The sequence below is a fragment of the Pteropus vampyrus genome, unplaced genomic scaffold, assembly GCF_000151845.1.
Source record: "Pteropus vampyrus isolate Shadow unplaced genomic scaffold, Pvam_2.0 Scaffold21, whole genome shotgun sequence".
Taxonomy (NCBI): domain Eukaryota; kingdom Metazoa; phylum Chordata; class Mammalia; order Chiroptera; family Pteropodidae; genus Pteropus; species Pteropus vampyrus.
In genome coordinates, this window is record NW_011888802.1 from 9,388,792 (window position 1) to 9,414,989 (window position 26,198).

A 26,198-nucleotide genomic window follows, 5' to 3' on the forward strand; every position below is an offset into this window, starting at 1 on the left:
CCCTCCCTCCCAACCTCCTCCTCCTCCTCTGTCTGTGTCTCCACCTGCCCCTTAGCTTCTGTACCCAGAGGCAGTCCAGGAAGAGCTAGCACCCACAGGCCAAAAGGCACTCCCTCCATAAACACCTTCCTAGGCACCCAGTTATAGTAGAGCCTTGCATTTACTCACAATTTGTGCTGATGCTGGTGTAAATAATCCCACTGCGCTGCCAGTTGTATAAAAGTACAGTACATACTATTAAAACAGTAGGTTATACCATCTAGGTTTGTGTAAGTGCACTCTAGGATGTTTGCAAAATAATGGAATCACATAAGGATGCTGCACATGACTGTACTTGTAGACGGGAAATCACGAGAATCTGACCAAAGCAGTGAATGACAAATCAGAAAAAACTGGAAAGAAATAAGATGCATTTAGAATATATCTAACATAGAATAAAAAAGAAATTGCAACTCATTGGACAAAAGAGCAAAGGAGAAAGTAAGTCCAGGAGGCGCCATTCACAGATACAGGGAGGTGATATCATCTGATTTGCTTTTTTCCCCTGGTTTTATTATCACTCATTTGGAAACCAGTTTTCTTCTTTGAGATATCTCCTATTTTTTTTTTGCAGCACTTACTAGGACCTCACCTAGTCTCGTTTAAGAGACCGTGAAAATTACTGGACATAGGGCTTTATTTTTGAGTAGTAAAAAATTTTAGAGCACCCTTTTTTAATTTTTAAAAAAAGTTTTAAATAGCCCTGTTAAAGTAAAACTGACATAAAATAAACTTCATTTATTTGAAGTATACACTGTGATAAGATATGCACAGCTGTGAAACTATCACCACAAGCAAGATAATTAACATGTACGAGACAACCAAAAGTTTCCTGGTGCTTTTGCAGTCCTTTCACACACCCCTAATTCCATCCTATCCCAGGTTCAGGCAATAACTGATTACTTTCTGCCACTAAAAAGTAGGATGTATTTTCTAGAAATTTGCATCAGCTTTGTATGTTTATATTTACAAATAAAAATGTATTTATAAATTTATATAAATAGTACACATGGTTTTTTTCCTGGCTTCTTTCACTCAGCAAAATTATTTCAAGATTTATTCATGTTGTGGTGTGCATTCCTTTAGTGTATGTAGTATTTCTTTGCATAAATATACCACAATTGTTTCTACACAATTGATATATGTTGATATATTGATGGATATTGGGGTTTTGAGGATTTTTACTTATATGGATACATACGTTTGATGAAAGTGATTGTATTTCCACATAAACTAATAATCTTACCACAAAGATTAGCAAATGCTCACACTCTGAGAATAAAATCAAAACATAAGATGAAATAACATTGGCCTCCAAAAAAGCTTTTATTACTCTGTGATATCATGCTTCTGTTTTTAAGTAAACTGAATTTGTGTGCGCTTGGCACTAAGGTTCATGCTAAATAAAAAAAATGAAAAAAAAACATATTATCCACTTGCCTTAAGGACACAGTAAACAGAATAGATGGTAGCCTCACTATTTCAATTTTATCCCTATATCTAGCATTATATACACACAAAGTACTATATTTGAGAAAAATCATTGTATTCTTTCAATGTGGCATGAAAACAATAGACAAAAACATAAGAATATTATGAAAATAGAGAAAAGGTAACAATGAAATATGTGTTGAATCAAATTTATAGGCTTCTATAAATTTTCGTGGTCCTAAAGACTGAGAAATCATTTCAATACTAATATTGAATTTCGGTGTAATTTCGCAGTATACTGGACTTCAATGTCGAGACTGCTCTTGATTTCTCTGAAGTTTTGTTCAGGTTTCCAATTCCTGTTGTTGTAATAGTTTTCTGGAGATTATTCTGTAAAAAAAATCATATACATGAGAAAGTCATATTTGTTTTAAATAAGTATTTTCTTCTGTATGGTTTCAGAGTGATTTTCTTCTGTGCCTGGCAGGGAATGAAAAACAGTCATTCCTCCAACAGGAAGCCTGGAGAAATATCCAGCTCAGCTATGTGGTCACATGTGGCTTCCTGTTACATTCCAGGAATTGCTCTTGGGTGTAAACAATCATCTTCCAGGGGACAGGTCATGTCTCCATCTGCCTTGGGTATCACTCTAAACTTGTAGAGCATGTAGAATATCTAGCTGTAGCTGTTAAATTAATTCTGATATAGCAGAAAGTCTCCATTAGGTGAATATGTCGAACTTTTTTTAAGCTCATTCTAGTAAGCATAATTCTTTTTTAAATAAGAAGAATGCATTATTAATTGCATTCTATGCATCTTTTACCCCAAATAAAGCATTCTTTGACTTACTGCTTTACCATATTGAAAAGCATGTTTGAAAGAGGAATTTCCATAAATCTTTCTAAGCTTTCCAGCATCGGCCAACAATAAACATAATAAACAAGGACCTGTCTATAAAAATGCCCACAGCACCATCAGAATATAAGAATATTTAATTTGAGAAATTATTCAAAAATAAAAAACAACCTTCTGAATAACATATATTAGGTTAGTCATGAGTTAGGACTTTGCTGTATAAAGACATAGAAATCTAATATTTAATGACTAGACAGAGATGCAGATAAGACGAGTTAATCCCAAAGTTGATTAAGAGTGTAAACTATGTTGTCCAATATGGGCGCTACTAGCCACATGTGTTTATGTTGAATATAAATGCAAATTAATCAAAATGAAATAAAATTAATATTTCAATTCCTCAGCCACATATCAAGCCTCAATAGCTACAGCATGTATATAAAGCATTTCTATCATCACAGAAAGTTCTACTGGACCAGGACGGTGTACATAATATAATATATAATGAAAGCTTAAAGGAACTAGAATTATTGCTCTTAGAAAAAAATAAGTGACTTTTACAGCATAGGAAATAAGTGACTTTTACAGCATATGAAGAATAGTTATGCTTTTTCATACATTTAAAAAAAATTGAGTGACTCATCTGATTTTTTTAAACTAAATTGATTAGAAGTTTTAACTATCATTACACAGTAGAGAGGCAAAAAACTAGATTTTGTGGAACCTTAAGCTTATATACTTTGGGGGACAGTTTTAAGAAAAAGAAAAACAAACCTGGCACTTAAGAACGTTTTTATAGAATGGTAAAGAAGAAATCATAAAAAAATTACAAATTATTAAAAACTGACAAATATCACAAATATCAAAAATTCAAAAAACAGTGTTTTTATTGACTTTCTAACACTTTTATATTCCTTACATTTTGCCTCTTTATATGACAATGGTCCAATATCGTTTTACAGAGAATAGAGAAACAATTCAATCTTTCTTCTACATTGTCAGTTAAAATGTTTCTTACTGTTGAAATTAAGATGGGCAAAAATATACGACTTCACACAAACATACACTATTTTTAGTACTCGCAGGTTTATGATCTAAAAACAGATATCCTAAGAAGTTCGCCGTTGTGTGATTCCAACAAAAAGGAAAATATACATGATGCATTAATAATTTTATATGCTTCATTTTCAAGTGTTTCTTATAGAGGAGAATTTCTATTTTGACTAAATGTTAGTAAGAACCAATTCCCTGCTTATAATTTACGGGTCTGAAAAATGGAAGACTTTCCTACAGATTAGCTTTGGGCTCCAAACACTTCAACATTTATTTGTTCTCATTTCCCATCTATGTGGCAAGTGCCATGGGACACTTATATCATCTTAAAATGTCTGACCCTAAATCTTTATTTCATGACACCAGGTAAGTCACCAGTGAGTAGTATATAGGAATATTCCTGGAAACGATTCTACTGTTATGTAGCAACAATTGACTACATAAACAAGTGACTGTGAACCATAAAAAAAGTATGTTCCACTACACACAAACTAAATGTATCCAATACTCACCTTCCTTTCAGCTGAATCCCAAAAATGCTCATAGCAATTCTACCATCATCACTAAGGAAAAACATGGCAGAGAGTGCATATGAATACAAAGTGATAGCAGTTTAACTGACCGCAATTAAAATGACTTACTTTTGCAATTTAACAAAAATATATAACCATGTGACACAATGCCAGGATCCCACCCAGGGCCTTGGAAGGGATCTATGCATTGTAAATCCATCCTGATGAAGGACGCATTCTTCACCGACACACTTGGTAATAAAGGTTGAAATATAAAGATTTTGATTAAATATAAGATAGATTTCCTGACCTGTTTTCTGAATGCTGAGATTATATGACCTAACAGATATAGACTCACAAATTCAATATTCAAAAAACGTTTTGTTTTTTTTTTAGTTCCTTTGCCTTTGTTTAATATATACTGCCACAAGATAAGTGGTAGCTTCTAAAATCTTTATGGTCTGATATTCACATTTCTGTAATGTAAGATATCTGGGAGAGGGTCAAAGTGATGCATATCTACATTAAATAATTCTTTATATCAGAGAAACATAGCCATTACTGAGTGAAGCATATTTTAAAGAAGTAAATTTTAAAAGAAACTGAATGGAACACTAACCATCCATTTTACTTATCCTCAATTATTATTGATGCTGTACTGAATGCTTGTTCTATCCTTTGCTAAGAACAGAACAGTTTTTTCCACTCTTTCTGTTGTCAGGTAACATACAGAACTCTAGTGTTATGTGGCTACAAAAAATATTGGTTTTATCCTTTCTAAAAAGAGATAGTCAACGTTTTCTCATTTCCTTTTTCTTTCCCAGTCCCATATGACACACACAAAACAGCTACTCCTGGAGAATGGTGGGTAGATATCAAAAAACAATCTCATCAGCATTCTCCTCTCTCCAGACTTTCTATACTGGTTAAATAGAAAGACCACAGATATCACTCTCCCCCAATTAAAATTTCAGCAATTATTCTCCCTCAATTAAGTTTTCTCTCCGACAATTGCTGTTTAAATTTACATCGCTTAGAGTATATCATTCTAAATGTCTTCATTCCTCCACCCTAAAATTACCAAATTAATAACTTAGCCCCATTCATTTGTTTCTATGGCAACCATCAAACAGTGGAACAGACACATCTGCTCCTTGATAAACTCACCTTGTGAACATAGCACATAGTTAAAATTTTAGGTTTATAACAGAACTTTAAACAGATGCATTGTATCAGAGCACATTATGTTCCCTAAAAAGTGACAAGTGGTTCCTCATTAATTGAAAAAGATTAGTAGCTAAGACTGAACTTTTACAAAGTATGATTTGTAAAGATGGTTTTAAAATCAATAAATATTTCTTCAGTAACCATAAGCACTGCGCATAGAGACTACAAAAATAACTAGACCCTTTTCCTATAGAAGACTGAAATCTAGTGGAAGAAAAGGACATGACAGTTCCTTTAGGTAATAATAAAGTATTAAACTGACAATAACTGCAAAAGTCAGAAAAATTTGCCAAAAATATAATTGTTATATGACTGTTCTCGGATTTAGAGAAATGATCCAAAGGAAAGGGTTCAAGTTACAGATTTGGAGGTGAATAGTATAACACTAGCTAAAGCAAAGAGGCAAGAAAGGAGAGGACATTTTGAAAGAGAAAGGTGATCCTCTTTATTTCTGGACCAAAGTTAGCATGGAGAAATAATCAGAAGAATTTTTAAATAAGTGCTCAGAACCAGAATATAGATGTGGGCTTGAATTCAAGTTAAGTCTTTGATTCTATAGATAATGCAAATTCAATAGGAAAAAAACTTATAGAGTAATGAAGCAATGAGTACAATATTTTAAGATAAGTAATCTGACAATGCTATCAACATCATACCAAATATAGAGAAAAGATCAGAAGCAAAGAAATTTGTTCTATTATTAGAATCCCATATGTTAAAACATTTTCGAGTTCTGGAAAAAATGTATTTAGTACTAAGGAAATATTTTTTACTTATTAAATCATATGAAATAGCATGTTATTTAAGAATGTTATGTCTGTATACATGTGATGAAGTTGATCTATGGTTTTCTTACTAGTGGAATCCTAATCATTTTATTAATGTTGTAATATATAAATGATTTACTGAGTGCTTCCTATGTATCTAGAACAATGCCAACTGGTTTCTGTTAATTTCTTTGTTATTTCATGCTTACAACACCTTCTTATTTTTAGTAGAGGAAATTTAAGCCTAAAAGTGACCACTTCCCCAAAGCTACACAATTAGTAAATGGCAGAGCAAGCATTTGAACTCAGCCTGGCTCATTCAGAAGTTGGCACTCTGACCGCTATACTATTCTGTCGTATAGAATAAGATTTATTATAGAATAAATTAAGAATTTCACAATCTTTCTATTTATTCTAGAACTAATTTTATATACTGAAAAGTATCAGTTTCTTTAAATGGTATAGGAATTCCCCAGAGAATACTCTGTGTCTAGCTGTGTTTGCATGGTATACAGTATTTGGATATGAGCCTTTTTCATATTTATTCACTATACTTCACATACTAATTCAAATGTATTCATAGAACACCGGCAATATCCTAGACACTAAATGCTAGAGATTAAAAAAAAAAAGATATGACCACATTCTTCTTCTTAATAGCTTACTTTCTGATGGAGAAAATAAGATTGTAAATAAGTACATTAGAATATCTGAAATAAAAAATTTACTAGATGGTCTCAAGAGCAGATTTGAGATAATTAGCAAACTTAAAAATACGTCCATTGAGATTATCCAGTCTGAGGAACAGAAAGTGAAAACAATTTTTAAAATGATAAAGACTCGCATAACTGTTGGACACCATCAAGCATGCCAGCACATGCATAATGAATGCCCAGAAGGATAAGACAGAGAGAAACAGGCAGAAAAAAATATCTGAAGAAATAATGGCTGAAAACATCCCGAATTTGAAAAAAACATTAACCTACAAATATAAGAATCTCAAAAGCTCAAAGTAGGATAAACTCAGAGATCTATACCTAGACACATCATACTCAAATTATCAAAAGACAAAGAGAGAATCTTAAAAAGCAGCATCAGAGAAACAACTCATCACGTACAAGGGATCCTTGGTAAGATCAACAGCTAACTTCTCATCAGAAATTATGAAGCCACAAACCTTCATAATATTTAAAGTGCTGGAAGAAAAAAGACTATGAAATGGGTTATAGATTCAGCAAAACAAATACTCAAAAGCCAAAGGAGAAATTAAGGCACTCCCAGGAAAGCAAAAAATAAAAGGATTTGTTGCTAGCAGACTATCCTTACAAGAAATACCTTCAGACTGAAAACAAACAAACAAACAAACATTAGACTAACTCTAATCCACACAAAGAAAGAAAGAGCACTGATAAAAGTAACTATATAAGTAAATATAAAAGACAATATCAATGTATTTGGGTTTTTTCTTTTTTTGTCTCTCATCATACTTAAAAAACTACATAAACAATAATTATGAAACTGTGTTGATGGACTTATAATGTATAATGATGTGATTTCAATGAAAATAATAACACAAGGGAGGGAAGAACAAATGGAGCAATATGAGAGGACAGTTTTTATACAGTATTGAGATTAAATGCATATTAATCTAAACTAAATTGTTATAAATTAAGGTGATAATTGTAATCTGCACTTTCTCATATATATATATATGACAAAGCAATGAAAATAGTTATATTAGAAAATATCTATATAACACAAAAGAAGACACTAATAGAAGAAACGAGGAACAAAAGAAGACACTATTAGAAGAAACAAGGAACAAAAGAGACCTAATACAGAATTGAAGAGATAAATAGGCAATTCAACAATAATAATGCAAACTTCAACACCCCGCTTTCTAAAATGGATAGAACATGCAGAGACATGATCTAGTCACAATTCCCATTCCACTAAATGTTTAAATAAGAATTAATGACAATCATTAACAAACGCATCCAAAAAAATCGAAGAGAAGGTAGCATTTCACAATACATTCAATGAGGTTAGGAATATCCTCATACAAAATCAGAGGATGTCGTTTAAAAAAATAAAATTAAGAAAAATTCCATTTCAATATCATCGAAAGAATTAATTTAGGAATAAATTTAAGAAAAGAAATGTAAAAACTATAGTGAAAATAACTAACATCGTTGAAAGAAATAAAAAAAGACCTAAATAAATTGCAAGACACCTTGCTTAAGGATGGAAAACTTACTAAACTTACTATTGTTAACATGGGAATACTCCTCTCAAATAATCTAAAGATTTAATGCAATCCCTATCAAAGTCCCAAATAGCTTTCTTACAGAAATCGACAAGCTGATCCTAAAATTCATGGAAATGCAAGGGATCCAGAATAGCCAAAACAACCTTGAAAAGGATGAATAAAAACTAAGACTCAGACTTCCCAATTTCAAAACTTACTATAAAGCTGCAGTAATCTAGACAGTATGGTACTGGCAAAAGGATAGAAATAGATCAGTGGAATAGAATGAGACTCTACAAATAAATTCTTACAGTTCAGTCAATTGACTTTCGACAAGGGTGGCACAACAATTCAATGACAAAAGAATAGTGTTTCAACAAATGGTGCTGGATATACGCATGCAAAACAATGAAGTTGGACCCATACCTTACAACACATACAAACATTAACTCAAAATGGAGAAAATATCTAAATGTAAGACCTAAAGATACAAAAATCATAGATAAAAACAAACCTTTGCTCACCGCAATGGATGATGTCTTAGCCTGTTCAGACTGCCATAACACAATACCACAGTAGGTGACTCAAATAACAAAAATTTCTTCTCTCACAGTTCTGGAAGCTAGAAGTCACAGAGCAATGTGCTGGCATATTTGGTTCCTGGTGAGAGTTCTCTTCCTGGTTCCTAAAGAGCCATCTTCTTGACGTGTCTTCACAAGTGAGGAGAGAGAGAAAGAAGCTCTCTGGTATTTCTTCTCATAGGGACACTAAATCCTATTGTATCAGAACTCCACTCTAATGACCTTATTTAACCTTAATTACTTCCTTAGAGGCTCCATTTCAAATACAGTCACACTGGGGGGTAGGGCTTCAACATATGGATTGGGAGACATAAAACATTCAGTCTATTATAGACAGCATCCTCTATTGGATTCCTCTCCTCTGTTTCACATTCCTGGTTCCTTACTCTTGCTCCCTAAGATCACTTTCCAAATAAACTATCATACAAGTAGACCAAGTGTGCTCTTGGGGGAACCCAAGCTAAGAATTACTTCCAGAAATTTCCATAGCATTCTTGTCTATAATGGCATCATCATCATCATAATTAATAATAATAATAGAAATGAAAATGAACACAATAATGAAAAAATAAATTATGGTATATACATAATGAAATTAAGCATAGAGTTAAAATGACATAAGAAATAAATCACAAAAATATTTATACAGTATAATTCCATTTATATAGAGTTCAAAAACAAACAAAACTCAACAATATGCTGTTTCTGTTTCAGAGATATGTTTAGACATAGCAAGGCTATACAGAAAATTAAAGAAATGATAAATATACCATTCAGTGTTTAACCTTGAGGATGAAGAAAGAGAGCTTCAAAGTTACTTATAATGTATTTCCTAAGCTGGAATGTGGGTACATGGCTGTTTGTTTTACAATATTTTTGCATCATGCATATATCTTTACACCATATATATATCATATTTATAGCTTTATATGAATGCATGATATATTTATTAGATATTATAATAAAAGTAATTAATTTTTAAAAAACAAAAATATTAGCTTGAAGAGTAGGTTTTTAAAATGTAGGCTTTGTTAAATGATAAACTCATTTAATTTTTCAAAAATGAAGCAGCAAAGTTGTTTTTTACTATCAGCATTTTTAAATTCAACTGGGGAAAATCCTAAGAGAAAAAGTGTTTCTTCCCTGAGCAGCATACATTTTGAAATTTACTGATAGGGAAACATCTGCCAAGAATAAATTTCAAGAGGGAATAAATTTTATAATTTTATAATCAAGATGGCTGCCAAACTTTAGTGACTGAAGCTCTAAACCAAGAGGCAGCAGATTTAAGGTGCTTTTTTTCTTAACCTTCATGTTCCATTTTGCTAACTGGAGACAAGCCAATACCTTGAGATGACTCAATTTTTCACTCTATAAGACGAAGACAATACTTGCCATCTTCCCCACAGAGGTTATGAGGATTAATCCATCCGAAAAGCATTTCAAGGTCCCTGTAATAAATATTAAAACTACATATAAAATTTGTTGTATTTTTTAAGTGTGAACTTGCAAGACTGGTTACCTTGAAACTGTTTATTCTCTAAGAAATAGGCCTGTAGTTTATCTTATGACACTAAATATGTGGCTCAATCTTAGTGATTTATGGTCTTGAATAACTAGATTTCCCATTGACATCATTAATTAAAAGAGTTTACAGCAGCTTTCCACTTAATATTTTCACATGTATTTCCTCTTCCCAAAATATGAATAAAATTTTAAGTATGGAAGCTGGTTACTACTTAATCCTAGACACTCTCACATTAGTGGCACAGGATGGGTGGTATAGTTGGTTTAAAATCTAGAAATTTAAATGGTATGTAAAATGTAGACATAGATATTTATCTCAAGAATGTCCCTGACCTAGCCAAGGATTTTTTTCCCTTAATTAATAATTATGTTATTCCTCAAAAAATTAAAAATAGAACTACCATATAATCCAGCAATATCATTTCTGGGTATTTATTTGAAGAAAACAAAAACACTAATTCGAAGAGATATATGCACCCCTATATTCATTTCAGCATTGTTTACAATAGCCAAGACATGGAAGCAACCTAAGTGTTTATTTATAGATGGATAGATAAAGAAGATGTGGTACATATATGTCATGGAATACTACTCTGCCATAGAAAAGAATGAAATCTTGCCATTTGAGACAACATGGATGAACCTAGAGGGTATTATGCTAAGTGAAATAAGTCAGACAAATACAAATACCATAAGATTTCATTTATATGTGGAATCCAAAAAGAAACAAAACAAATGACCAAACAAAACAAGACAGAAACAGACTCCTAGATATAGGAAACAAACTGGTGGTTACCGGCGGGGAAGACTGGGGGGAGAGATCGAGGGGGAAGGAAGAAATAGGTGAAGGGCATTAAGAGTTACAAACTTCCAGTTATAAAATAAATAACTCATGGGAATGTAATGTACAGTATAGAGAATATAGCCAATAATATTGTAATAACTTTATGGTGACAGATGGTAACTAGACTTACTGTGAAGATCATTTCATAATGTATATAAATATTGAATCACTATGGTGTATACATGAAACTAAAAGGATATTGTATGCAATTATATGTCAATAAAAAAGGATTGAAGTAAAATGAAATAGACTTGAATAGGGTGAAAATCATGTTATTAACATCATAGTTTGCTGATTAAATACTGGTTACATATTAGCACTTACGTATTATATTAGTTTTAGGAAGAAAATACCTTTTAACAATTCCTGTTCGTCTCCTCTAAATTTCATAATTTCTATTCATGATATTATAAAAGTATTTTTACTTTTGAGATTTAAAACATTGAAAAATAGCTCCATGTCTCAAGCCACTGCAGCTTCAGAGTTAGGAGGCATCAGTTTAGCTTTTAGAGACACCGAAGTATCAGCCTTTTTCTTTCAATTTGCGGTTTAACAGCATTTCTGAATATCACTTAACAAACTCACTTTCCTTTCCATTCAACTTCCCCTATTCATGTTTTTATTCATTTATTTATTCATTCAGCAGATATTTATGCCTATCTGCCATGTGTAGCAGCTTTGCTAAGTGAAGAGATACAAATAAAACATTGTCACTGCTTTCAAAGAAATTCATTGTCTAATAGGTAAGAAGAAATATATGAATTTAATTCAATATGAATTTTTTAAGTCGACAGTTCAAAAGAAAACCAAAGGCATTTTTGTGGCATCCATATGTGAATTATCATGTCAAACTCCTACTTTAAACCTCTCCGTGGCTTCCATAATTTTTAGGAGGCACTTGAACTCGGTGCACATGACCATATGAACATCCCTGGACTACCTTTGCCAGGAAAGCCCTCTCCTGTGGCCACAATGACTTCTCACAGCCCAAGCTATGCCAGGCCTCTCTTCTTTTCCTATGCTGTGCCCTCTGCTTGGCATGTCCATTTGTACTTTCTCTTTTGCTAGATAATTCTTATTCTTTGGGTCTGAACTTAGGAGACTTCTCTGGAAAGCCATCTCTAACTCCTTATGTTTATTTACATCCCTCTCCTCTTTGCTCCCGTGGAATTGTGTACATATCTTATAGCGTTTATATTTCCCTTTAATTTATTTCCTGATAGACTATTCAGTTCTTGAAAGCAACTATCTTCGACCCTATTATCTACAACAACGCTTTCTTTCATAATATCTACCTTGTAATCTCAGCTGATTTAACATCTTATAAAATGAATAAATAAATATACCTGTATATAAAGATACAGGTGGAAGATAACAGAAAGTATAAGAACACACAGAAAAAGCACACAACATAAAACATGTATGAATTGGGGCAGAGAGCACAGAGGTGAAAGTTCCTCCACAGAGGTAGTGCTTCCTGTGCCAAGCTTAGAAGGGTAGTTAAGGATAAGCCAGGCACAGTGAAAGAGCGGGGAATGTGTTGATATGAACAAGTGTCTTCACGCTGAGGAAACATCACGCAATATGGCACACAAGTGAAAGTGAGAGTATCCAGTTCTCCCAGGTAGATTGACCTTTTGCTGCTCCTTTAAAAACAAGACAGAACTGCCTACCCACAGCCAAATGTGGAGTGTGAGGTAGTTACATTTTCCCTTTGGTACTGCCTACTATTAGGTTATAACCGTTTGCGGGTCTAGGTTAGATGTTCCTCACCTCCCCTCATTATTTCTTTCCTTCCTTCTTTGCCTCTCTTTACCTGGCTCTCTGCTTCTCTACCACTCTCTCCTCCTGTTTCCATCTTCCTTTTCTTATAGTCCCCATCTCTGTTAAAATAATGGCTGATTATAAGCATTTTTGCCCTCAAATTTCAGAACTTTTTTGGACCTTAAAGATTATCCCGCCCAACTCCATTCTATAGAAGAGGCATATGGGAATCAAAACAGAACAGACTCTTCTAATTTCTTACAGTAATTGTTCTTAGTGTTAAAGCAAAAATACAGGACCCAGTCTCCTAATTTCTCATGTAATAGCTTTAGATTCTATTCTGTCAAGCTGCTACGACCCTACTGGATTTTAGGAATCTGTTGAAGCCCAGAAGAATAGTTTTAAAGCTCTGATTCCTCACAGCATGACAACAGATTTTCTCAATATGGATGGTGATATTGACTTCCTGGAGATTGAAATCATAGGAATGTGGGAAACAACATTATTTTAACATTATAAATGTAGAGCATGAATATTTCCTTTATGTAAAATATTATATATTTTACATCAAAGCACAATATATGTAGCAGAGTGAAAAATTAACTGTATTGATGGCTGGCATAGGCATTCATCTTAGGAATTCTGTATTTGATGGAGTGGCCCAGGTCATGTGAAATGAGGAGAAGATTAGCATGTGGAGTTAGCAAGACGTTTGAGAAACTACCTCATACTTCAAGACCTCTTAGCTTTTCAGTAAAATTATTAAACTCTTGAAATGTTTTGTGTAGAATGATCTTTGGTGTAAACTAATGAATGACAGGCCTGTTTGCTCAAGCTAGTTTAAATCACAAGTAAGGAGGAATTCACTATGGCAGCTGCTACTAATACCTGTTAGCATAATAACCATGTGCTCTTCTTCTTAATTAACAGAACTTTTTTTTTAAGGTTAAATGTGTCCAGGTACACAACATACAACAATGAAATATAACTGAAAAACTGCTGGCGATTTGGCTTTCATTCTATAAGTGACTCTTCAGCTCTTCCTTCTATTTTTTTCCTACTAAAAGTGTAGTCGGGAGACTGAAGGTGAAACAGCCATCTTGCAACCAGGAGGATAAAAGCTGTATGTTGAGGACAGAGGAACAGAAAGAAGAAAAGAGGTGGAGACAATGACGACGCTGTAAAGTTAGACCGAGGAAAATAATCCCTAACTTGACTGAGTCACTGCTGTTGCGTTTCTGTTACACACTGCTACGAGCAAGTGTGTAACAGATTGATACACACTTGTATCAACAGATTGATACACACTATGTATCAACAGATTGATACATACTAATTGATACACACACAAATATATAGGAGAAAGGAGAGACAGGACCACAAGGAAGTAAGCTGGAGGGGAATTTGTACAAATCATGGAGAGGCCTTCGAATTCTCAAAAAACCATGAATTAGAAAATACAAATAAATTACACCCAAAATCTGAGGAAAATGCAAATTCCAGTGTATATCTTTGCAGCATGGTCTAACAAGGATTTCAGTTTTAACTATATCTATATTTATCCTAAGACTTGGATATATCTAAGCAAACGTATTAGGAGGTGGTACTAGGAGGTAGGAATGGCAGGAGTCTATAGTCCAAGAAGACTTCTAGAGAACTCATTCTTAGAGGAGAAAACATAGAGGTGTAGAAAATTGTTTCAAGGATAAAGGATTGTTGTCAGAGGGAAAAAAATGATACATAGTATTTTTATATTAGATTGTTCTCTGGCCAAATGCCCAAAGACTCCTGCCTGAGTCCCAGGACAAGAAGGCTGCAAAAGGAAAGAGTAAAACTAAAATGAGCTTTCTCTAAATACCCTCCTGTGATAGCTATCACTGCAGTGATGGCAAAAAGATTGGTGTTAGTGACAGGCATTGCAATGACAATTTCAGTAGTCTCAAGTTCAGCTATTAGACATTTTGGATCAGAGTTCTGAATTTCCCCTACACATAGCATGACCACTGACACTACCTGTGGTAAGTAGAATTCTAAAGATGTCCCCTTAGCAAAGATTCCCATCAATAGGTTATTCAAACATGAATCTAGGTTACTGCTGTGAAGGAACTCTGCATATGGAATTAAGGTCCCTAATCAGCTGACTTTAAAATAGGGTTGACCCAATGTAGTTACATGAAATCTCAAAAGCCAAAGAGAAAGGTAGAAGAATAAAGCAAGAGAGTTGAAAGAGAAGAGGAAGTCAAAGAGATTCAAACTATGAGAAGGACCTGATTTGCCTTTGCTGGCTTGAATGATGGAGGGTTTTGAACCAGCAAATACAGGCAGTCTGTAGAAGCTGTGAATGACCCCCACTGCCAGCCAGCAAGGGAAAAGAATCTCAATCTTCTGGCCATCTAGAACTAAATATTCCCAAAAAACTCCATTAAGAAATGCAGCTTCCCTCCCCGATAAGAAAAAGCTAAAGGAGTTCATCACCGGCAAATCAGTATTTCAAGAAATGTTAAAGGGACCTCTTTAAGAAGAAGAAGGGGAGGAAAAACCTATAAATATGAATAATAAAATGGCAATAACTTTTTAGATACCTATCAATAATCACTATAAATGTAAATGGATTAAATGCTCTAATTGAAAGACATAGAGTAGCTAAATAGATAAGAAAAGAAGACCATACGTATATTATCTACAAGAAACCCACTTTAGATCAAAAGACACACACAGACTGAAAGTGAAGAAATGGAAAAAGATATTTCATGCAAATGGAAATAAAAAAAAAGCTGGAGTAATAATACTTATATCAAACAAAATAGACTTTAAAAGAAAGGCTATAATAAGACACAAAAAAGGACATTTTATAATAACAAAGGAATCAATCCAACAAGAGGATATAACCCTAGTAAACATTTATGCACTCAACATAGGAGCATCTAATTATATAAAGTAAATATTGACTGACATAAAAGGAAAGATCAACAGCCATACAGTTATAATAGGGAAATTTACCATCTCATTGATACCAAGGGACAGATCTTCCAGACAGAAAATCAACAAGAAAACACCAGCCTAAAATGACACATTAGACGAGATGGATTTAATTGATATTTTTAGAGCATTTCACCCCAAGCAGCAGAACATACATTCTTTTCAAGTGCACATGGAACATTTTCTAAGATAAGACCACATGTTAGGCCACAAAACAAGTCTCAATAAATTTAAGATTGAAATCATATCACGTGTCTCCTCCTACCACTATGCTATGAAACTAGAAATCAACTACAAGAAAAAAATCTAAAAAACATATAAACACTTGGAGGCTAAAAACATACTACTAAACAATGAATGTGTTAACAATGAGATCAAAGAAGAAATCAAAAGATACTTGAGAAAAATTAAAATGAAAACACAACATAAATCTATGGAACACAGCAAAAGTAGTCCTAAGAGGTTGATTCATAGCAATACAGGCCTGACTCAAGAAGCAAAAAAAATCTCAAATAAATAATCTAAACTTACATCTAAAGGAACTTGAAAAAGAACAACCAACAAAGCCCAAAGTGAGTAGAAGGAAGGAAATAATAGAGATCTGAGGAGAAATAAATGAAATAGTGTCAATAAAACAATACAAAAGATCAATGAAACCAAGCTCATTCTTTGAAAAGATAAACAATATCAGTAAACCTTTAACCTGATCCATCAAGGAAAAAGAGAGAGGACCCAAGTAAATAAAATCAGAGATGAAAAAGGAGAGTGACAATTGACTCTACAGAAATACAAAGGATTATAAGAAAATATTATGAACAATTATATGCTAACAAATTGGACAACCTGGAAGAAATGCATAAATTCTTAGAAACATTCAATCTTCCTAGACCGAATCAAGAAGAAACAGAAAATATGAACAGACCTATTACTACTAACGAAATCAAATCAAAAAACGCCCAACAAACAGAAGTCCTTGACTTGATGTGAATTTTACCAAATATTCAAAGAAGAATTAATGATTACCATTCTGAAACTACTCCAAAAAATTCAAGAGGAAGGAAGGCTCCCAAGCTCATTTACAAGACCACTTGATTCTAAAACCAGAAAAAGACATTACAAAAAAAAAAAAAATTATAGACCAATATCCCTGATGAACACAGATGCAAAAATCCTCAACAAAATATTAGCAAACTGAATTTAGCAAGACATTAAAAAGATCATACACTATGATCAAGTTGGATTTATTCCTGAGATGCAAAGGTGGTTCAATAGTCACAAATGGATTAACATAACATACCACATGAACAAAATGAAGGATAACAATCATATGATCATGTCAAAGAAGGAATAGGGGGAACACACCTCAACATAATAAAGGTCATATTATGACAAACCTACAGCTAACATCATACTCAATGGGGAAATGCTAAAAGCACTTTCCTTAAGATCAAGAATAAGACAAGGATGTCCACCTTTGCTGCTTTTATTCAACATAATATTGGATATCCTAGCCACGGCCATCAGACAAGAAAAAGAAATAAAAGGCAATTATTTCTCCATACCTCGACTAAACTCCCATCTCTTAGGGCAAAATCATACTGTTATTTTCTTGTTTGTCTACTTCTATTCCTCTAGCCAAGTCTTCTCATTTTTTTTTTTCTATTTTGATACAAAAATTCTGACACCTTTTCTTTAAAATAGTAACAGTTTGTTTTCTAATAGCTTTGCAAGAACAATGGTTGCGTTTGATTATTGCTAAGGCCATTTTGCACAACAAGCATGTATTATTCTGCTCAGACTGTCCTAGCAAAATACTACAGATGGGTGATTTAAACAACAGACATTTATTTTCTCACAATTCTAAAAGCTAGAAGTCCAAGATCAAGGTACAGCAAAGTTGGCTTCTGGTGAGACTTAATTTTCTGTCTTACAGATACCCACCTTCTCTCTGTGTCCTCACATGGCCTTTTCTCTGTGCAAAGCACAAGGAACGAGAGAGATTTTTGGTATTTCTTCCTCTACTTGAAGGACCCCGGTCCTATGGGTTTAGGGTCGCACGCTTATGACTTCATTCATTTAAATTTAATTATCTCTATAAAGGCTCTATCTCCGAATGCAATTACATTGGGGAGCTAGGGCTCAACATAGGAATTTCGAAGGAACACTTAGTCTATATCAGGACAATAAGGTCTAGCCTTACTTGCATCTCAAGTATTAAGAGTTACACTTAAAATAGGCATGTAGAAGTTGTGCTCTTGGCAGTTTTGATGTTTTTTTTACCTTGGATATATTCATGGCTCCTTACTATCAAGTTCACTGGGGATAACTGTAGAGACTGTGTTATTTCTCTTTCAACTTTCCGTGATTTAAAGTTTGATGTTTTTCTATCTTTGTAATTTTATTGCTTTCACATTTGTCTTTAATTCATGTTCCAGTGGAAATTATTGAAAAGTCTGTTTTGAAAAAAAACAAAAAACAAAAAAGAAATCACAAAACTGAAACTACTGTTTCTATTTTTTAAAAAATATATTTTTTTAAGTGAATAGTATCGAGGTTGATAAAATTTTGCTTTACCTTAAGTCTGTAGGAACAATATGTAGTCCCTGCTCTAGCTCTGCTGCATTTGGGAAAGGCAGTCAGCTGAGGGGTCAGGAACTTCACCATCTCGGCAGGGATCTGCATCAACCAAAAATACAGGTTCCTTCACTACCTCTCTGCACAAGTAATGCAGTTCTAAATCAAAGCCCCACAGAATGCATAAACCAAAGGCATATTTGGAGAAAGACTTCCAAAAATATTTAAAATATTAATTCACTTTTCCTGTGAATTAATTGTAATCTAGATATTGACTATGCTATTTCCGAAGTCTCTGATCAATTTAAAAAGAATAAATTTCAACCCTGATATTATTTCAACAGGTACTTTATAAACACCCTTACTGTGAGAGAAGTGAAAGTTACCATTATTAACCTCAGGAAAAAATATTGTAAAAATAGCCATTCTCCCTATATTCTTATCAACCGATACCAGCTAATATTGAACATCTAGAATTTTTAAGTTGATATTTCAAATAATATAATTAGGTCTGGTCTTCAACCTAATTTACCCCTTAAACTGTATTATTTATCCTTTTTTTTTCTTACTCGCATAGTCACTCTCTGGAGATGTAAAAAGGAATTTCTATTTTACTCTTCAATCAACACTTTCTGGAACCATTTTGTTTCATTCTTAAATCTGTATGGTAAGTACCCCCAAAAAGCTTTAAGCCAATAATCCTTGCTTTGGATTTGTGATTATCAAGATAATGTTCTACAAAAAAAATCACAGACATAATTTCAAATCAGAATCCCAGATGATAACACAATGACCATTTAAATCAGAGGTTAGCAATTTTTTTCCTATAAGTCCAGATAGTAACTATTTTAGGCTTTGTGGGTCATAAGGTCTTTTCTGTCATAACTACATAACTTTGTCACAGTAGCACAAGAGCACCCATAGACAATAGGAGTGGGTAAGGCTGTGTTCTAATAAATCTTTATTTACAAAAATAAACCCAAGTGGTGGCTGGATTTAACCCATGGCTTTAGTTTGTGTAGCCTTGATTTAATCAAAGTGTGTTTCCAGTACCAGCAGCATTAACAGCATCTAATAGCTTGTTAGAATCACAAATTCTTATATCACACCCTGGATGCACTGAGTCAGAAACTCTGGGGATGAGGTTGCAATCTGTGTTGTAACTAGCCTTCCATGTGATTCTAAAGTTTGAGCACTAGTTAGTTGTACTATTAATATTATACAGTAATATAAATTTTCATTACCATGACAGGTTTGCTTATATAACATTGGTTGCAACCTATTAAAAGCAGTGATGCTTTCCAATTTTATAAGAACCATATAGCATTTTTATAACATTATACAAATTGAGCCAGGATGTTGTATTCATGAATAATGAACTCTTACACACTAAGACCTTAGCATATTCCTCTTTCTGTACTCTATTCCAAGCAGCACGTAGTAGGTGCTCAAAAAAAACTTTTTTAAAACTAAATGAAAAATAAGAAAATATGAAAAATAATGTACTTATTGATTTTCCTCAGAAGTATAGATGGACAAAGAAATTGATTAACTGTGCTTACTGCAATTCTTTTGCTTTCTAAATATTGAATGAATAAATGAATGACTAAAAGAGGGGGTAAGAAAAACAGTCAGATTTTTCAGTGAATGTTAAAATAATATTCTCTATGCCTAAATAATTTATAAGTGTCAGAAATGGGAACATTCATAACTTCAAGCACTGACAGACATTATGGAATAAAAGTCAAAGGTTTATATTCTTCCTTCTAGTTTGAAATTTCTCATGATTCTCTGTCTCCAAAAAGTGAAAACAAGGTACTTGGAAGTAAGAAAAATTTCCAAAATGTAAGTGCAATTTTGGGATAAAGTTACTAAGGGAAAACAAAGTGAATAGTTCCTCAAAACAGTAGGTACTTTCTTCATATGCACCCTCGCCTCCCACTCCTAAACTGCATCCTCCCTAAGCCAAACCTAACCCCTTAAGGGTGCCCCATGGAAACAGGCTGGAATCAGTACAGACATGGTAAATCTATGTCTTCTAGTAGAGGGCATTTTTCAGCTTGTTTGGGACAAGTATCAATCTAGCAAATGTCAATGACAGAATGTTTTCAGAAATCAGGGTCTCTAGAAATTCTCTATAAAGAAGCAACTTTAAGTGCTGCAGAATTTACCTGTTAGTTTTTTCTTCCTATTTTCCTAACAGTTATTACTTTGTAACACTGCAATGGCATATAGTAGGTGTTTAATCAATATCTGTTAAAAGAATGTGTGAATCCACAACACATATATTTTATGTTATTTATATACATTATATTACATATTAAATATCCATCAGTGGTTTCATATATAATAATTATAAAAAACTAGACACCGTAATAAAAATACTGTTCATCTATCTTTATAACATTACCCAGCAAGGATATCAGCAAAGTGGTGAAGTAGGATATACTAGCCTTTGTTCTACCACATAAAACAAAAATTAAAGATCTAGTCATGAACAAAAATAGCCCTGGAAGGGCTCAATAGTCCAATTAAGGGTCTACTGCAACAGAGTAAAGCAAAAATTGGAGAATAACTTTACAGAAAGTATCACTGGGGAAATTGATCCAAATAGCCTATGCAATCTTGAGAAAGAACAAAACTGTAGGCATCACACTTCTAGATTTCAAACTGTACAACAAAGCTATAATAATCAAAACAGTGTGGTACTAGCATTGAAAGAGACAGATAGACCAATGGAACCGAATACATAGCCCAGCAAGAAATTCATGTGTATATGGTCAATTAATCTTTAACAAGAGTGCAAGAATACACAATGGAGAAAGGATAGTCTCTTCAATAAATAATGCTGGGAAAACTGGATATTTACATGCAAAAAAAAAAAATGAAACTGGACCCCTATTTTAAACCACCAACAAAAATTAACTCAAAACAGATTAAAGACTTACATGTAAGACCTGAATCTATAAAACTCAAAGAAGAAAACATTGGGGAAAGGATCCTTGACATTGGTCTCATAAGGATTTTTTTGGATATGACATCAAAAGGACAAACAACAAAATAAAAAAAAAAACAAGTAGACTACATAAAACTAAAAAGTTTCTGCACAGCAAAAAAAAAAAAAAAAAATCAACAAAATGGAAAGGCAACTTACAAAATAGGAGAAAATTTTTTGTAAACCACTGATACGGGGTTAATATCTAAAATGTATAAGGTACTCATATAACTCAGTAGCAAAAATAATAATAATCTGATTTAAAAATGGGCAGAGGACCTAAATAGACATTTTTCCAGAGATATATAAATGGCCAACAGCTACTGAAAAAATGGTCAAGATCACTAATCTTCAGAAAAACAGAAATCAAAATCAAAATGAGATAGACATCACCTCATACATATTAGGATGACTATTATCAAAAAGTCAAGAGAACAAATGTTGGAAAAACATGGAGAAAGGGAACACTTGTACATCATTAATAGGAATGTAAATTGGTACAGCCACTATGGAACACAATATGAGAGTTCCTCAAAAAGTCAAAAATAGAACTACCACATGATCTGGCAATTCCACTTCTCTAACTGAAAAAAATGAAATCAGTATCTCAAGGAGACATTTGTACTCCCATGTTCATTGAAGCAGTATTCACAATAGCCATGACGTAGAAACGACACAAGTCTGTTGACGAATGAATAAAGAAAATGTGATATGTATATACTATCAATATATTATGTGATATAATATATGAAATGTTATTCATCCATAAAAAAAGAAGTCCTGCCATTTGTAACAACATGGATCAACCTGGAAAACATTAGGCTAAATGAAATAAGCTAGGCAGAGGAAGACAAATGGTATCATTTATATTTATCTAAAAAAAAAAAAAAAAAAAAATCAAGCTCATAGAAATAGAGAGTAGAATGGTGATTTCCAGAAACTGGAGGGAAGGAAAAATGAGTAACTGTTGGCCAAAGTGTGCAAATTTTTAATTATAAAATGAATAAGTTTATAAAATGAAAGAATTAAATGCTCCAATCAAAATTAAGATAGCTAAAGAGATAAGAAAACAAGACCCTTGCATATGCTGTCTATAAGAGACTCACTTCAGATGAAAAAACACACACAGACTGAAAGTAAAAAAAATCTGGGTTAGCAATACTTAGACAAAATAGACTTTATTATTTTATTTTATTTTATTTTATTTTATTTTTTTGGTGAGGCAACCCTTGGTTGACCTCACAGATTATAAGGACCTTGTCAGTTTACAATCCCTTAATTTTTTACTTTTTATGCTTACAGCACCTGGTCTTCTCAGGTGGTCTTCCATCCAAGTACTAACCAGGCCTGACCCTGCTTAGTTTCCAAGATCAGATGGGATTGGGCTTGTTCAGAGTAGCATGGCTATAGATTAGACAAAATAGATTTTAAAACGAAGGCAAACAAGAGGCAAAGAAGGACCCAGAAATCTCACTTCAGGGTATTTATCTGAATACATTCAAAATACTTCTTTGAAGGGACATGTGCATCCATATGCTCATTGCAGAATTATTTACAACAGCCAAGATATGGAGGCAGCCTGGATGTCCATCAGTGGAAAGAGGTGGTACATATATACAATGGAATATTACTCAGCCAAATAAATAAATACATACATAAATAAAGTCTTGCCATCTGCAACAACATGGATGGATGATGTAGAGGGTATTGCACTGTGTGGAGTAAGTCAGATAGAGAAAGACAAATGCCATATGATTTCATTTATATGTGGAATCTAAGGGACAAAATAAGCAAAAAAAAACAAGTAAACTCATAGATACAGAGAACATTTTGAGGGTTGCCAGATGGAAAAGGGGCTGGGAGGTGGGTAAAAAGGAGGAGGGATTAAGAAGTACAAATTGGTAGTTACAAAATAATTATGGGAATGTAAAGTATTGCATAAATATAGTCAATAATATTGTAATAACTATGTATCATATCAGATGGGTACTAGATTTATCAGGGTGATCACTTCATGAGTTATATAAATGTTTAATCATGATGTTGTAGGCTTGAAACTAATATAATTTGTATGTCAACTATTATTGAAAAATAAAAGGCAAAAAAAATAAGATGCATAAGTTTTGAGGATCTAATGTACAGAATGAAACTGAAATTGATTGCCAATTATCTGAATATTTATAAATATAGAATCTAGTTATTTAGAAACAAAAATATAATAATTTATATATTTGAGTTATTTATCGAATTACCTGACAATTTTGATTATTTAGATATAGCTTAAAATTTTAGCTATACAAGGAAGATTTGGTTCAAGATAGTTTCAAGGAATTAATTATTAAGTAACTTCAACCATTATTAATTTATGTATGACAATCTAATTAAATTCAATTAGTATTTTTTACAAAGTTTACTGTGTGTGTTTAGTATTAGTCTTTTCATAATATAATTTCACAAATAAAAGTAATTTTGGTTATTGAAAATATGTCCAATTTGCTTTTATTGTTGCTTTTTATTGTTGATATAAGTTTTAAAACTTTCATTGCTGACAATACTTTAGATGTCTTATTAAAAATTAAATGGAAATATTTCAGAGTTGCCCATTATTTTTCATATTCTCCAAAAAGCAATAATAATATCAAGGTTTTCATCCTTGGATCAGCACAGTGTGTCCTTTAGCTAAGTCAACTGAAATCTTTTTATGTAAATTATGGAGCAGAAACATTCATTTATCAACTGAATATCAATGGACAGAAGAGGTACTTGTTACAACTGATGAGGGAATCTTGTGTCTATGGGAGAAAACGGTTGTGTTTTAATATCTTTACAACTATCAGTCCTCTGTTGGGTTAAGATAAGAACTATTATATCAACTATATTCATCAGAGGCAATAGTAAATAATTTGAAAAAGTGAAATAGTGAGAAACTAAATGTGAAGTAAATAAAGTAGAAAGAGTTTTTATAGATTTTTTAAAAAAAATTTTTTTAAATATGACAAGTTCTCCAGAAATTATAGTTAAATAATTTTATGCATTTCCTTAAAATATTATATATCAATTGATCTGTTGCTCTATCTATACCTAAATCAGTGTTTTTCAGAAAATATATAAAAACATAAATGACATATAATTATCTAAAAATAACATTTTAAAAGCAATAAAATGTAATGCTTCATAAGTAAAATGTTACATGCTGTTCCTTTTCAAATTTTGAATTATTTAATATAGTAAGCTTCATTTTTGTCTAAACTGACTTCATAAAATAATTTTAACAGTTTAAGTATAAAAATAGTTTTAAGATACAGAGATTTTTAAAAATTTTTATTTGAAAATAATTTCAAGCTTACCAAAAGTTGCAAAAATTAGAACAGTAAAAAAGTCCATATACTCTTTCACTTACTGTTAAAAATTTATCCCATTTGCTTTATGATTAGATCTGTGTATGTGTGTAAATACATGTGTGTTTTCTGAAACACTCAAGGGCAATACACTTTATAAACCTTTTCCTAAATATCTCAGTGTATATTTTCTATACTGAATAGGAATAGTATTTACTTAACTATAGTATAATTACTAACTTGAGCAATTAACTTTATTTAATAAGTCAACTGTTATTCTTCCAATTTTGTCAATTGACCCAATAATGTCCTTTATAATAATTTCTCCTTTAGTAAAGAATGAAGACTAGAGTCAGGTATGGCATTTAGTTAAACTTCATTAGCCTTCTTTAGGAAGACTAGGAATGGAACATTTCCTTAGCCTTTCTTTTTCTCTTACGACACTGACACTTACAAAGAATAAAGTCCTCCTTTTTCCCAATAGGCCATTTCTCATTTTAGATTTGCCTGATACTTCCTCATGATTAGACTCGGGGTATCCATTTCCAGTTAGAATATTGTATTGGTGACTTTGTGTCCTTTCAGGGTGACATGAAATGTATATCTGCCCCTCAATGGTGATATTAATTTCGGTCACTAATCAAGGTGTCCTCTGATCACTAATTTTTTCGCGTGTAACTAAGAAACAGTTTGTGGGGAAACTCTTTAAGACCATGCAAATATTCTGGTACTCTAGATTTAGTATCCACTATTGATTCTTTCCTCGTCAGCTCTTTACTATGATGGTTGCAAATGCTCATTTTCTAACTCCAACATTCTCTCCACTTTTATAAGCCAGCCCTCAGCATTCCACTGTGAGAATTTCCTTTCTCCAATATGCATGCATACCTTCATTCATTCATTCACCTATATATCCACCAACTGAGGCACTCATACATTCTGCTGCTTTTTTCACCAGTTTATAATTATTGGACCTAATTATTTTGGTGCTCAGATTCTCCCATATTTGGCCAGTAGAAGTCCTTTCAAGCTGGATCCTATGTCTTGTATCACATATATTTCTCTGTTTCACTTTCTTTCTTATTTTTTTCTTTAGTTCCTCTTTGCCTTATGGCATACATAACAAAATTTTTATTATAGGCTCATCTTATACTTACCTTGACTCCTCTAAGAATAAGTCATTTTTCCAAGGAGCCCTGGCATGGTATTAGAGACCAATAAATGAGTGATGGGGGTGGTCTGCAAATGTATTTTTATTAATAGTTAAAAACTCATTAAATCCTATAAAGTTGAATTAGTTCTTTAACTAAATGAGATTTGTCTTATACATAAAGGAAATACCTAGTTTTATTTTACCATGTATTGAGACTTTGTACAGATAGTAAAAATATCATGGAGCTTTTCTGGCCTCCAGAAAAGAACTTTTTGAAGATATTTAAGCTTATCCCATGATGGCATTTTTCA

The 26,198-nt window shown here is 32.7% G+C and overlaps 1 long non-coding RNA gene and 1 pseudogene across 1 annotated transcript; both read right to left on the reverse strand.

The window, feature by feature from the left end:
- Positions 1-1,711: 1,711 nt before the first annotated feature.
- On the reverse strand, positions 1,712-8,708 carry LOC111736638. Its single transcript, XR_002779223.1, has 3 exons — positions 8,647-8,708; positions 3,891-3,941; positions 1,712-1,860 (listed from the first exon to the last, which is right to left on the reverse strand). It is a non-coding gene; the product is annotated as an uncharacterized LOC111736638 (long non-coding RNA).
- A 13,981-nt stretch (positions 8,709-22,689) lies between these two features.
- Positions 22,690-22,808, reverse strand: LOC111736689 (annotated as a pseudogene).
- Between the last annotated feature and the right edge of the window lie 3,390 nt (positions 22,809-26,198).